The 11,964-nt window shown below is 41.4% G+C and overlaps 1 non-coding gene across 1 annotated transcript; it reads right to left on the bottom strand.

The window, feature by feature from the left end:
- Nucleotides 1–11,288: 11,288 nt before the first annotated feature.
- On the bottom strand, nt 11,289–11,361 carry TRNAV-CAC (transfer RNA valine (anticodon CAC)). Its single transcript has one exon. It is a non-coding gene; the product is annotated as a tRNA-Val (tRNA).
- Between the last annotated feature and the right edge of the window lie 603 nt (nt 11,362–11,964).

Below are 11,964 nucleotides of genomic sequence, written 5' to 3'. Positions count from 1 at the left end.
AAATTATGAGGAGATGAGAAGCTTCCTTAGGGAAATACCTTGGGACACAGACCTCAGAGCTAAGTCTGTACAAGATATGATGGACTATGTCACCCAAAAGTGTCAGGAGGCAGTAAGCAGATACATCCCGGCCCAAAAGGAAAAATCCGAGAAGCAAAAGAAGAACCCAGGGTATAATAGGGTATGTATGGAAGCAAAGAAACTGAACAAAAGGGCGTGGAGGAACTTCCGGAATAACAGAACACTAGAAAGCAGAGAGAGATACCAGAGAACCAGGAATGAGTATGTCAGGGTGAGAAGAGAAGCAGAGAAAAGTTATGAAAATGATATAGCAAACAAAGCCAAGACCGAACCAAAGCTACTCCACAGTCATATCAGAAGGAAAACAACAGTGAAAGAACAGGTATTGAAACTTAGAACAGGCGAGGACAGGTATACAGAGAATGACAAAGAGGTGCGTGATGAATTCAACAAGAGGTTCCAAGAGTTCTTCACAACAGGACAAGGTGAGGTCACTGTGCTAGGAGAAAGGGAAGTAAACCAGGCGGCCTTGGAAGAGTTTGAAATTACGAGAGAAGAGGTCAAGAGACACCTGCTGGACCTGGATGTTAGAAAGGCTGTTGGTCCAGACGGGATCTCGCCATGGGTACTGAAAGAGTGTGCAGAGGCACTTTGCTTGCCACTCTCCATAGTGTATAGTAAGTCACTGGAGACGGGAGACCTACCAGAAATATGGAAGACGGCGAATGTGGTCCCAATATACAAAAGGGGCGACAGGCAAGAGGCACTGAACTACAGGCCAGTGTCCTTGACTTGTATACCATGCAAGGTGATGGAGAAGATCGTGAGAAAAAACCTGGTAGCACATCTGGAGAGAAGGGACTTCGTGACAAATCGACAACATGGGTTCAGGGAGGGTAAATCTTGCCTGACTGGCTTAATAGATTTCTATGACCAGGTAACACAGATTAAGCAAGAAAGAGAGGGCTGGGCGGACTGCATTTTCTTGGATTGTCGGAAAGCCTTTGACACAGTACCGCATAAGAGGCTGGTACATAAGCTGGAGAGACAGGCAGGTGTAACTGGTAAGGTGCTCCAGTGGATAAGGGAGTACCTAAGCAATAGGAAGCAGAGAGTTACGGTGAGGGGTGAGACCTCCAATTGGCGTGAAGTCACCAGTGGAGTCCCACAGGGCTCTGTACTAGGTCCTATCTTGTTTCTGATATATGTAAATGATCTCCCGGAGGGTATAGATTCATTTCTCTCAATGTTTGCGGACGATGCCAAAATTATGAGAAGGATTAAGACAGAAGAGGACTGTTTGAGGCTTCAAGAAGACCTAGACAAACTGCAGGAATGGTCGAACAAGTGGTTGTTAGAGTTTAACCCAACCAAATGTAATGTAATGAAGATAGGTGTAGGGAGCAGGAGGCCAAATACAAGGTATTATCTGGGAGAGGAAATTCTTCAGGAGTAAGAGAAGGAAAAAGACTTGGGAGTTAATATCATGCCAGACCTGTCTCCTGCAGCACATATCAAGAGGATAACATCAGCTGCATGTGCCAGGCTGGCCAACATACGAACGGCATTCAGAAATTTGCGTAAAGAATCATTCAGAACTTTGTATACCACATATGTCAGGCCAATCCTGGAGTATGCAGCCCCAGCATGGAGTCCATATCGAGTCAAGGATAAGACTAAACTGGAAAAGGTTCAAAGATTTGCCACCAGACTAGTACCCGATCTGAGAGGTATGAGCTACGAGGAGAGACTACGGGAATTAAACCTCACTTCGCTGGAAGACATTAGAGTTAGGGGGGACATGATCACCGCATTCAAGATTCTCAAGGGAATTGATAGGGTAGATAAAGACAGGCTATTTAACACAAGGGGCACACACACAAGGGGACACAGGTGGAAACTGAGCGCCCAAGTGAGCCACAGAGATATTAGAAAGAACTTTTTTAGTGTCAGAGTGGTTGACAAATGGAGTGCATTAGGAAGTGATGTAGTGGAGGCTGACTCCATACACAGTTTCAAGTGTAGATATGATAGAGCCCAATAGGCTCAGGAATCTGTACACCTGTTGATTGACGGGTGAGAGGCGGGACCAAAGAGCCAGAGCTCAACCCCCGCAAGCACAACTAGGTGAGTACCCGAACATCTCGGTGTTAACACCCTGAACACCCCTTGAAGGGGCCTCGTAGCCTGGTGGGTAGCGCGCAGGACTCGTAATTCTGTGGCGCGGGTTCGATTCCCGCACGAGGCAGAAAAAAATGGGCAAAGTTTCTTTCACCCTGAATGCTCCTGTTATCTAGCAGTAAATAGGTACCTGGGAGTTAGTCAGCTGTCACGGGCTGCTTCCAGAGGGTGGAGGCCTGGTCGAGGACCGGGCCGCGGGGACACTAAAGCCCCGAAATCATCTCAAGATAACCTCAAGATAACCCCGGTGTTAACACCCTGAACACCCCGGTGTTAACACCCTGAACACCCCGGAGTTAACACCCTGAACACCCCAGTGTTAACACCCCGAACACCGGGTGTTAACACCCTGAACACCCCAGTGTTAACACCCTTAACACCGGGTCCGACCTCCCAGTCTGGCCACGACTCTTCCTGCTTAATGAAGAACTCAACAGTCATACATTCATCCACTTCATCATACATCATCAACTGACAACTGAGGCGTGAGAAGACAAAATCAGGAAGGAAAAGTCTCTGAGGAAGCGAGGTAAGGTAAGGTAATTATGAGGTGAAAGTACTAGGCCAGTATGATTATATAGCACTTGGAAGGAATATTAAGATCATCTGGGATATATAAGGACGAAGTGAAGGAATGGAAAGCTAACACTTGGACCATCGGGGATCGAACGCGGACCTTGCAAGAATCGAGAGGACGGAGTGGAGAAAAGGTGCCCAAGCACTGGGACCATCGGGGATCGAACACAAACGTATTTTATAAGCAGCACAGCTCTAATAAATTTCAGCAAACTGAAGTGTACACAGTTGTTCTCACCAGTTCTTTAAGGTTTATCAATTAGTTATTGAACTTAGTTAATGAATCAATATTAAAGTTATGTTTATCAGTTAGTTATTGAACTACGCCTGGAACCCGTAGGTGTGGGACTCTGAAGTCCTCCTCCTTGGGCTCTAGCAGCCCCAGGCTCTGCTTCAGGAGGCTGGGGTCGTTCTTGCACTTGCTGGGGTGGTTCTTCTCCGGCCCCGACCACGGCGGTCTCCGGGTTATGAGTCCCTTCACCAGCTTCCAGGTCAACTCCGGAGCTCACAGTTCCTGCGACGGCGCTGGAACCAATCATATTGGCGTTTGCCTTTCCATTGGAGACTTTCGGCGCCGTGGAGAGGGGGCACCTGCTGCATGGTTGACAGCTTCTCCCCCGTATCAACCTACCCTGGCTTTGTGCCCTGGAGAGGCCACTCCAGACCGACAACCAGAGCACAACTCCATAGTCTCCTGAGACTGATGAATGTCTGCTACTACTACGAGTAGAAGATATAGGTAATAATATATATGTAATAGTATTAGTTAACACAAAAACTATATATTGGAGGAACTCTACAACCTGTAATAAGAAGTCTTTTACTTTGAATGTAACCAATGTTGTAACTCTTTTTGTGTAATGAAATTTTAAATAAAATATAATGACAAAATAAAAAAATATAGGGATGGTATGAAAAGACAATATATAAGTGTGCGCGGGTGCCCCACAAGGCTTCCCCGGATGCTGCATGTCGTCTTCTTCGAGGTCGAGGGTCCCTACAAACGCAACCAAAGATGGTAACCCCTATATATTTATATAACCTATATCTATAAAATAGAATGTTTATCCGAGGATGGTGACCAGACACTTGGTGGGACTTGCCTCGCCCAGCTTTCCAAGATGAGTCATGTTGGGTAGGGGAGCGTCATAGCCTAGTCGGTGTCCGCCGAATTGTAATACTTTAAGAAATATCGGCAATTATATTAATAGCAAACCTAAGACAACCGTGCAGTAATAACATCTATGTAGGAGAAATCCACAAGGGCCGTGACGAGAGTTCGAAGCTACATCCGAGAGCATCCCAGACGCTGCCTTAATCGACTGAGCTACGACATGGTAAAGGAATTGCAACCAGAAGTTCTACTGACCTTACTTGGATCCTGCAGCCTCTCTGAGACAAAAACCAGGATTTTACACAATTCCCCCCATGCACCCGAGCTCTGTCAATAAGCCGTTCTACCTCTTTACAAAATGAAGTAAGAGCGAAGAGGTAGAACGGCTTATTGACAGAGGTCGGGTGCATGGGGGGATTTGTGTAAAATCCTGGTTTGTGTCTCGGAGAGGCTGCAGGATCCAAGTAAGGTCAGTAGAACTTCTGGTTGCAATTCTTTTACCATGTCGTAGCTCAGTCGATTAAGGCAGCGTCTGGGATCCTCTCGGACAAAGGTTTGAACCCTCGTCACGGCCCTTGTAGATTTGTTCATATGATGCATCACGCTATTGTGATTTCTGTCTGTAATCTATGTAGGAGCTTATGATATATTAATAGCAGTGCTTATATGCAACACATCCATCCTCCATCGTACATATATTGATGTAATGAACAATTGGATAGCAGAATTTGGTATTATTGAATTTGGATAAACCGGCAAAGGTTTTGTCAAATCAAATCAAATGTTTATTCAGGTAAAGTACATACATACAAGGTGAGACACAAATATGTTGTGGGATTTATAGATAGAGCTTGTACATACAATGTCTAAAGCCACTATTACGCCAAGCGTTTCGGGCAAGGTTGGCCCGAACCTTTGTATTTGTTTCTCATAAATCCTAACGTAACTTACCATCCAAGGTCTAATTCTAATACATGCTAACTGAGGCCAAATGTGGGAACCGACCTGTGAGATTTATATTTATTTGATTTATATGAATTTATATAGAATTTATATTTACGTTAATTTGTATACTTCGATAGCAATTTGTATGATGATAAGTGGACTGTATTTCTGCAATAATCTCACAAATCGATCCTCTACACATTAGGGGGGTGTATATTGAATTTATATATATGCAGCCAATCAAACTACAGTATTAGACTACATACATTGAAGAGGTTCCTTATCTTATTGTACAGCCAGCCTTAGTCCACCAGGTATAACCAGGATGTAGACACCAAATTATCCTCTTTGAGGTAGTTTCCATCACCCAGTAACTGGTACACAAAGCATGCTTCCTCGTCTTGACCTGTCAAAAGGGCGCTAGCTGTAAAGCCAGAATCCTTATATATGACAGCTATATCAGAGAAAACACTGTACAAGGAATCATAAAGACCTGGCTTAATTACCTTTAGTATGAGGCGCTCTCGTGATCTAACCGGATCATCCTATCTAATGACATTAATGGCCACAAATGATAGATAAATGGGTTTCGACAGAACACTTAACTTGTATTTGTTGACAGCGTGTTGATGATGGTACACCTTTGGTTTCCATAACACTTCGTCCAAGTAAAATTAACAGGAGCCGAAATGCTCCCAGCGCCTCTGGTCTAAGTGCAATAACAATGGCTGACCACTCCCTCACAACTGACGCTACTGGCCTACATTGTCCAGATGACAGTAAGTGATAGAAGGGTCACATTTACTCTATTTTAATTCTGATAATTAAGTTAATTTATATGAGATGTTTTTATGATGGTAAAGTCCAAAGACTAATGTATTTAAGAATAACTCCCACCATAATAGGTGGTGAATTTATAATAGTATGTGGTAATGATATTCCGTTTTCTATAGACGGTAATTCCACTACATGTTACATTTTCTATGGGTTAACTTGTTTATACAACGCAGCAGCAATATTATCTGCCTGCATGTAATATTAAATGATGTCGGATTTTCCGACATAATTCCCCAGGGGGCTGCTCACGGGTCGAAGTCTTATTTAGAACAGACGAACACCGATACTCCTCCTTCGAATTATTAGATTAATTTGATGTTAGTAGTTAGTAATCACACATTTGTGCGTCTGTTCGTACAGGACGGATGTCCCGTACTAGAGTTGCAGGGGTTAGAAGTCTAATGCGATTTCATTTCCCTGTTAACTCTTGAAAGGCTAATATTCAAGCCTAATTACATATTATTTAACCCAGAAGACTGAATGTGATCAAGTACTACAGTCAAGTATGATTCAGGGACTGCAGTGAGATCAGTGACATTAGATATAACTTGAAGTTTGTTCAGGTAACTGGTCACTGATATATAAACACTGAGGCCCATGGAATACATCTTGATTAAATAATAAATGTATCAAATCAGTCATCAGATTTATTGGGGTTTAATTCAGTTAATTGATTCAGAGGATTGAATAGCTCATCATTAAAGTAAAATATGGTTCTGAGACTGCAGTGGGTTCAGTGACACTGGTCGCAGTGACTTGTAGCTGTTTTAGGCTACTGTTCACTGATTTGCCACTGAGGCCTCATGAACTCATCTTCAGCTTTAAATGATGATACTAACATCAACCTCTGTTGGTATAGTCAGCTGTAATCTCATTAGTATAATGCTACTGGAGAAATATAATCAGCTGACAAATTTAGATTTCTACTGGTATTGTTTATCTGCAGCCATAGGTCTCCTCAGGCTTGATACTGGGCCTGAGAGTAATTTACCTCCTGCAGATTTTAACATGGTTATGCCCTGATATTTAGTAGGGCTACCGATGAATCGATGGCAATAGTCTGTCCCTACAAGGAGACCGAAGTCGGTGAGGTGATCAGACTTAATATTATCTGCCAATTTTATTCCTCTATTTCTCAGGAATTTGGCTGTTGCTCTCAGACCTTGAACTTGTAGGTCTACTGGTATTTTGTCCACCACAATGGCTTGTACTCTACAGACGTACCTGCCTATACGTACTGATGGTTGTACCACCTGGTAGACTTGAGGTCCTGCATCTGTTACAAACCCCGAGATATTGAATGACATCTGGGCTACAGGCCTTAATTGTAGTTCATCTGCCAGCCTTTTAGTGACAAATGTTCTCTGGGATCCTTGGTCAAACAACCCACGGGTATGGACCTTGGCCCAGTTATTCAGGATGGTAATTTGGGCAGTAGGCAAAGTCGTATTACCTTTAGACTTTGCCGATTGGACACTCTTTGTTTGTTGCACTTTGCAGTACTGTACTGTGGTGGGAATGCAATCTTCCACCTTGGGTCTTGAATACGTTAATTTCGAATATTTGCACAGTGCTGCATGGTGCCTACCTCTTCTACACCTGTTACAGGTGTTGAATTGGGTATCACAATAGTCTATGTTGTGTGACTTGAGACACCTTGAACATCTCCCTAATTCCTGGAGTCGCTCAATACGAGTGTCTCTGGTTGGATAATTAGCACAACAGTATGTTGAATGTTTCTTTTTGGAGAACATACATGTCCCCCAGCCTACTGCACGTTTGGAAGTTACCGGTTTGGGTGAACTAGTAACAGTAGGCTTGGAGGATTCTGCTGCATTGTCAGATTTTCTGCAACTTGATGTTAGAGTAATTGACTGACGTTTATTTGGGGTAGTTGGTTTACCCTTTAATTGACTATTATTTTCTATTTCTGAAGGCTTGCATGAGGCTTTAACTTTCTCATTTGCTCGTCGTTTGTTTATGATGGAATGTAAACCTTCAGTGATGTCCTGTACTGTCAGGATGGTGTTATGTTGATGTGCATATAATTCATCTAGTATATCCCTGGACAATTTTCGTTGAAGGACTACTTTGGTCATCCATTCACTAGTAGTTATATCAGCCTTAAGACTGAATGTTCTTAGTAGTGACTCAAACTCCATGCTGAAGGATTGTAATGAGTCAGCAGTCTGATCAGGTTGAGGTAAATCTAGCAGTTGTAGTACTAGATGTATGACAGTTTTCTCATTGCCAGCATTATCCCTAGGAAGCTGGACTGGGAAATTAGTGCTGTCGCTATTTTCATTTACATTTTCTACTACTGGTTCAGCTTCACCTCTAGCTTGGAGGCATGTTAACTTAGTAGCCTCAAGTATTGGGTTTTCAGAATCCACAGAGACTGTGGATAAATTGTCTGAGAACTGCTTAATTTCTGGTGGTATAATATTGGGTGAAGCTGTAGTGGGTGAAGCTTTACTGGGTGAAGCTTTATCCTTGTTGATTAAAGGATCTAATCTGGCTTGACATTTATTCTCAAAAAGATCCAGATCATCCATAACATTATCTACTTTATTTGATGTACTGACTAATTGTTCTGATTCAATTATCTTGTGTAAATGTTCCAACCTGCCTTGAGTTTCTTCTTCATATTGTGCTAGGTCAGACAGGAATTGTTCCACATCTTCAACTACTACGTCGTCGTGGACTTGATTTTGGTAAGATTTCCTATTTGCTTTCAATATATGCAATTGGGTTTGAATCTGTAATAGTGGTATTTTCAACCGACGATAATTAATTACAGGCTCATATAACAACTGTTCATATTGGTTGAGATCTCTTATTAGTTGGCGTTTGCTTGCTACTAAAGCACACTTTGCTTTCTGTGGCTTAGTCATGGTGACTTGTTAATTGGGCACCACTGGCTCATAAATTGTGAGCAAGTACTAATGGTAGCCTAGGGTAAATTTCTGCACTCGCTAGGCTGTAATCCTACCTCTACTAGAGGTTAGCACTTAAAATTAATACACATTATATATATACAATCATACACACTAATGATTTGAGTGATAAACCAGTGTCACTGGAAGTACCTTTAGGTTAGCTCTTCTATATCACCCTAGGATGGAATACACTAATTAATCACTCAAAGGTGTAATGATCATAAGTAAATTATTATATATACAACTCAACTCGAGTTGATAAAAATTACACCCAAAATAGGGTCTGCACCATTCATTAATGGTGCTAGGTTGTTCAATATAGTACAACTAGACTATGGTAATAATGGGACTAGGATGAACAATAAATAGTTCAACTAGTCAATGGTAATATCCTACCCTGTTGTGGGTTGGCAATTGGTAAATATTATACTGTGATCACTAGTGCAATATATATTAAATAATTCTCTATTTTGGAGAAATAATATACACAATTATTGAGAATAGCCTCTTAATTAGCCTCTATGAAACTTCTAATATTATCTAGAAGTATTAAATATTATTAGTGACCTCGCGAAATAAAGTCCACAAAATTTGTGGATAATCTCTCGCGAAATTTAACACCATGAAATCCGTGAACAATCTCGCGACACAGCCACTAATTTGGCTGGCTTCAATATTAGCGCAGTCATTTCACAGAATAACACCCCACCAAATCTGTGGGTGTGCATGAAACCGCTGATGAGGCTGATCTGAACTGAGCGGGGCTCGTGAACTCGCTCGAGGCAACGCCACCGTCTTTGACTGCTGGCTTTGTATAAATCACACTGCACTAGTATATTTAATGAATCCACTGGTTAACTGGTTCATCCGGTACTAAGATGACCAAATGTGGGTTCAAAGGACCAAATAATCCAGTTCCGAAGGTCCAAATAATTCGGTTTCGAAGGACCAAATAATGTGGGAACCGACCTGTGAGATTTATATTTATTTGATTTATATGAATTTATATAGAATTTATATTTACATTAATTTGTATACTTCGATAGCAATTTGTATGATGATAAGTGGACTGTATTTCTGCAATAATCTCACAAATCGATCCTTTACACATTAGGGGGGGTTTATATTGAATTTATATATATGCAGCCAATCAAACTACAGTATTAGACTACATACATTGAAGAGGTTCCTTATCTTATTGTACAGCAGGCCTTAGTCCACCAGGTATAACCAGGATGTAGACACCAAATTATCCTCTTTGAGGTAGCTTCCATCACCCAGTAACTGGTACACAAAGCATGCTTCCTCGTCTTGACCTGTCAAAAGGGCGCTAGCTGTAAAGCCAGAATCCTAATATATGACAGCTATATTAGAGAAAAGACTGTACAAGGAACCATAAAGACCTGGCTTAATTACCTTTAGTATGAGGCGATCTCGTGATCTAACCGGCTCACCCTATCTAATGACATTAATGGCCACAAATGATAGATAAATGGGTTTTGGCAGAACACTTAACTTGTATTTGTTGACAGCGTGTTGATGACGGTACACCATTGGTTTCCATAACACTTCGTCCAAGTAAAATAAACAGGAGCCGAAATGCTCCCGTGCGCCTCTGGTCTAAGTACAATAACAATGGCTGACCACTCCCTCACAACTGACGCTACTGGCCTACATTGTCCAGATGACAGTAAGTGATAGAAGGGTCACATTTACTCTATTTTAATTCTGATAATTAAGTTAATTTATATGAGATGTTTTTATGATGGTAAAGTCCAAAGACTAATGTATTTAAGAATAATTCCCACCATAATAGGTGGTGAATTTATAATAGTATGTGGTAATGATATTCCGTTTTCTATAGACGGTAATTCCACTACATGTTACATTTTCTATGGGTTAACTTGTTTATACAACGCAGCAGCAATATTATCTGCCTGCATGTAATATTAAATGGTGTCGGATTTTCCGACACCAAATATAGTACATATATATGTTATACTAGGCCTAGGAATATATCTGTTTGGTTTTAGCTGTATTTTTTCCCGACTATAAGGTGAATAGTACCAAATTCTACTATGTAATTGTCCATTACGTCAATATTTAATTTATATGTACGATGCTCTACATAGTTACAAAATGTACAGGAGGATGGATTGTTATCATTAAAGATAAAAACATTTCTTTTGGTTTGTTATGGTAGGAAAAATTTAGACTGTAGCAGAGCGTGGTTTCGATCTACGGACCTCTAGTGGGATTATGGGCCCAGCACGCTTCCACTGCGCCACTCTGCTCCACAATGCATAGTTATATGACTCTCAATATTAATAATTAGTATAATGTAGTATTAGCAAATTACAAATTGGTATAAGTTTTATGATTTAATAAATATTGTCAATGTTCTTTGTTATTAATTTTAGCTCTTTGAAGGGAAGGGAAGGGAACTATCAGGGGGGAAAGCGCCAAGCCATTACAACTATATAGCACTGGGAAGGGGTCAGGATAAGGATTTGGGATGGGACGGAGGAAAGGAATGGTACCCAACCACTTGCTCGGTCGGGGATTGAACGCCGACCTGCAAGAAGCGAGACCGTCGCTCTACCGTCCGACCCAAGTGGTCGGACACTTTGAGTTTATTTCAATAGGTTATGAAAACAAACATTTAAAAAGTCAAGTGTTTCCGCCCGGGATCGAACCGGGGACCTTGCGCGTGTGAGGCGCACGTGATAACCACTACACTACGGAAACCTGAAGTATAGCGACCTGTTATTATATGGACCAAATCCGGTTAATTGCTACCAAAGATGCACATAGTTTTTCTTCAGCGATATAATATGATCAAAACACATTGCTTGAGTAATTATATAAATTAAACAAGGTTTAATAACGAAAATAGAGAGAAAATCCTGTTTTATGTGTGTACGGGGTGTATGACGTCACGATAACATGAGAGGTTTAGTTTAGTTTAGTTCACTTATTATGCACCCCATACCCATCTTGTGGGAGGTAGAAGGAGTTACAGAAGCACATAATGGGCTCAGGGACTGAACCCCACAATTCACTTAGTTAAGCAAGTTCAAATCTTGATAACTAGTTACAAAATTCAGTATAAGTCGTCACATCATAAATGGGTTCGTGATTGACCACAAGTACGGTTTCTAAATTAAGCAACTGACATGTGGAGAGCTAGTGTCACAATTTTTTTTTTTTTTTTTTAGATATATACAAGAGTTGTTACATTCTTGTGCAGTCACTAGTACGCGTAGCGTTTCGGGCAGGTCCCTGGAATACGATCCCCTGCCTCGAAGAATCGTTTTTTCATCCAAGCACACATTTTACTGTTGCGTTAAA

This window comes from Procambarus clarkii, chromosome 35, assembly GCF_040958095.1.
Source record: "Procambarus clarkii isolate CNS0578487 chromosome 35, FALCON_Pclarkii_2.0, whole genome shotgun sequence".
NCBI classification, from domain to species: Eukaryota; Metazoa; Arthropoda; class Malacostraca; order Decapoda; family Cambaridae; genus Procambarus; species Procambarus clarkii.
The sequence above is the reverse complement of the archived record's forward strand: the minus strand, read 5'-3'. Positions and strand labels throughout refer to the sequence as shown.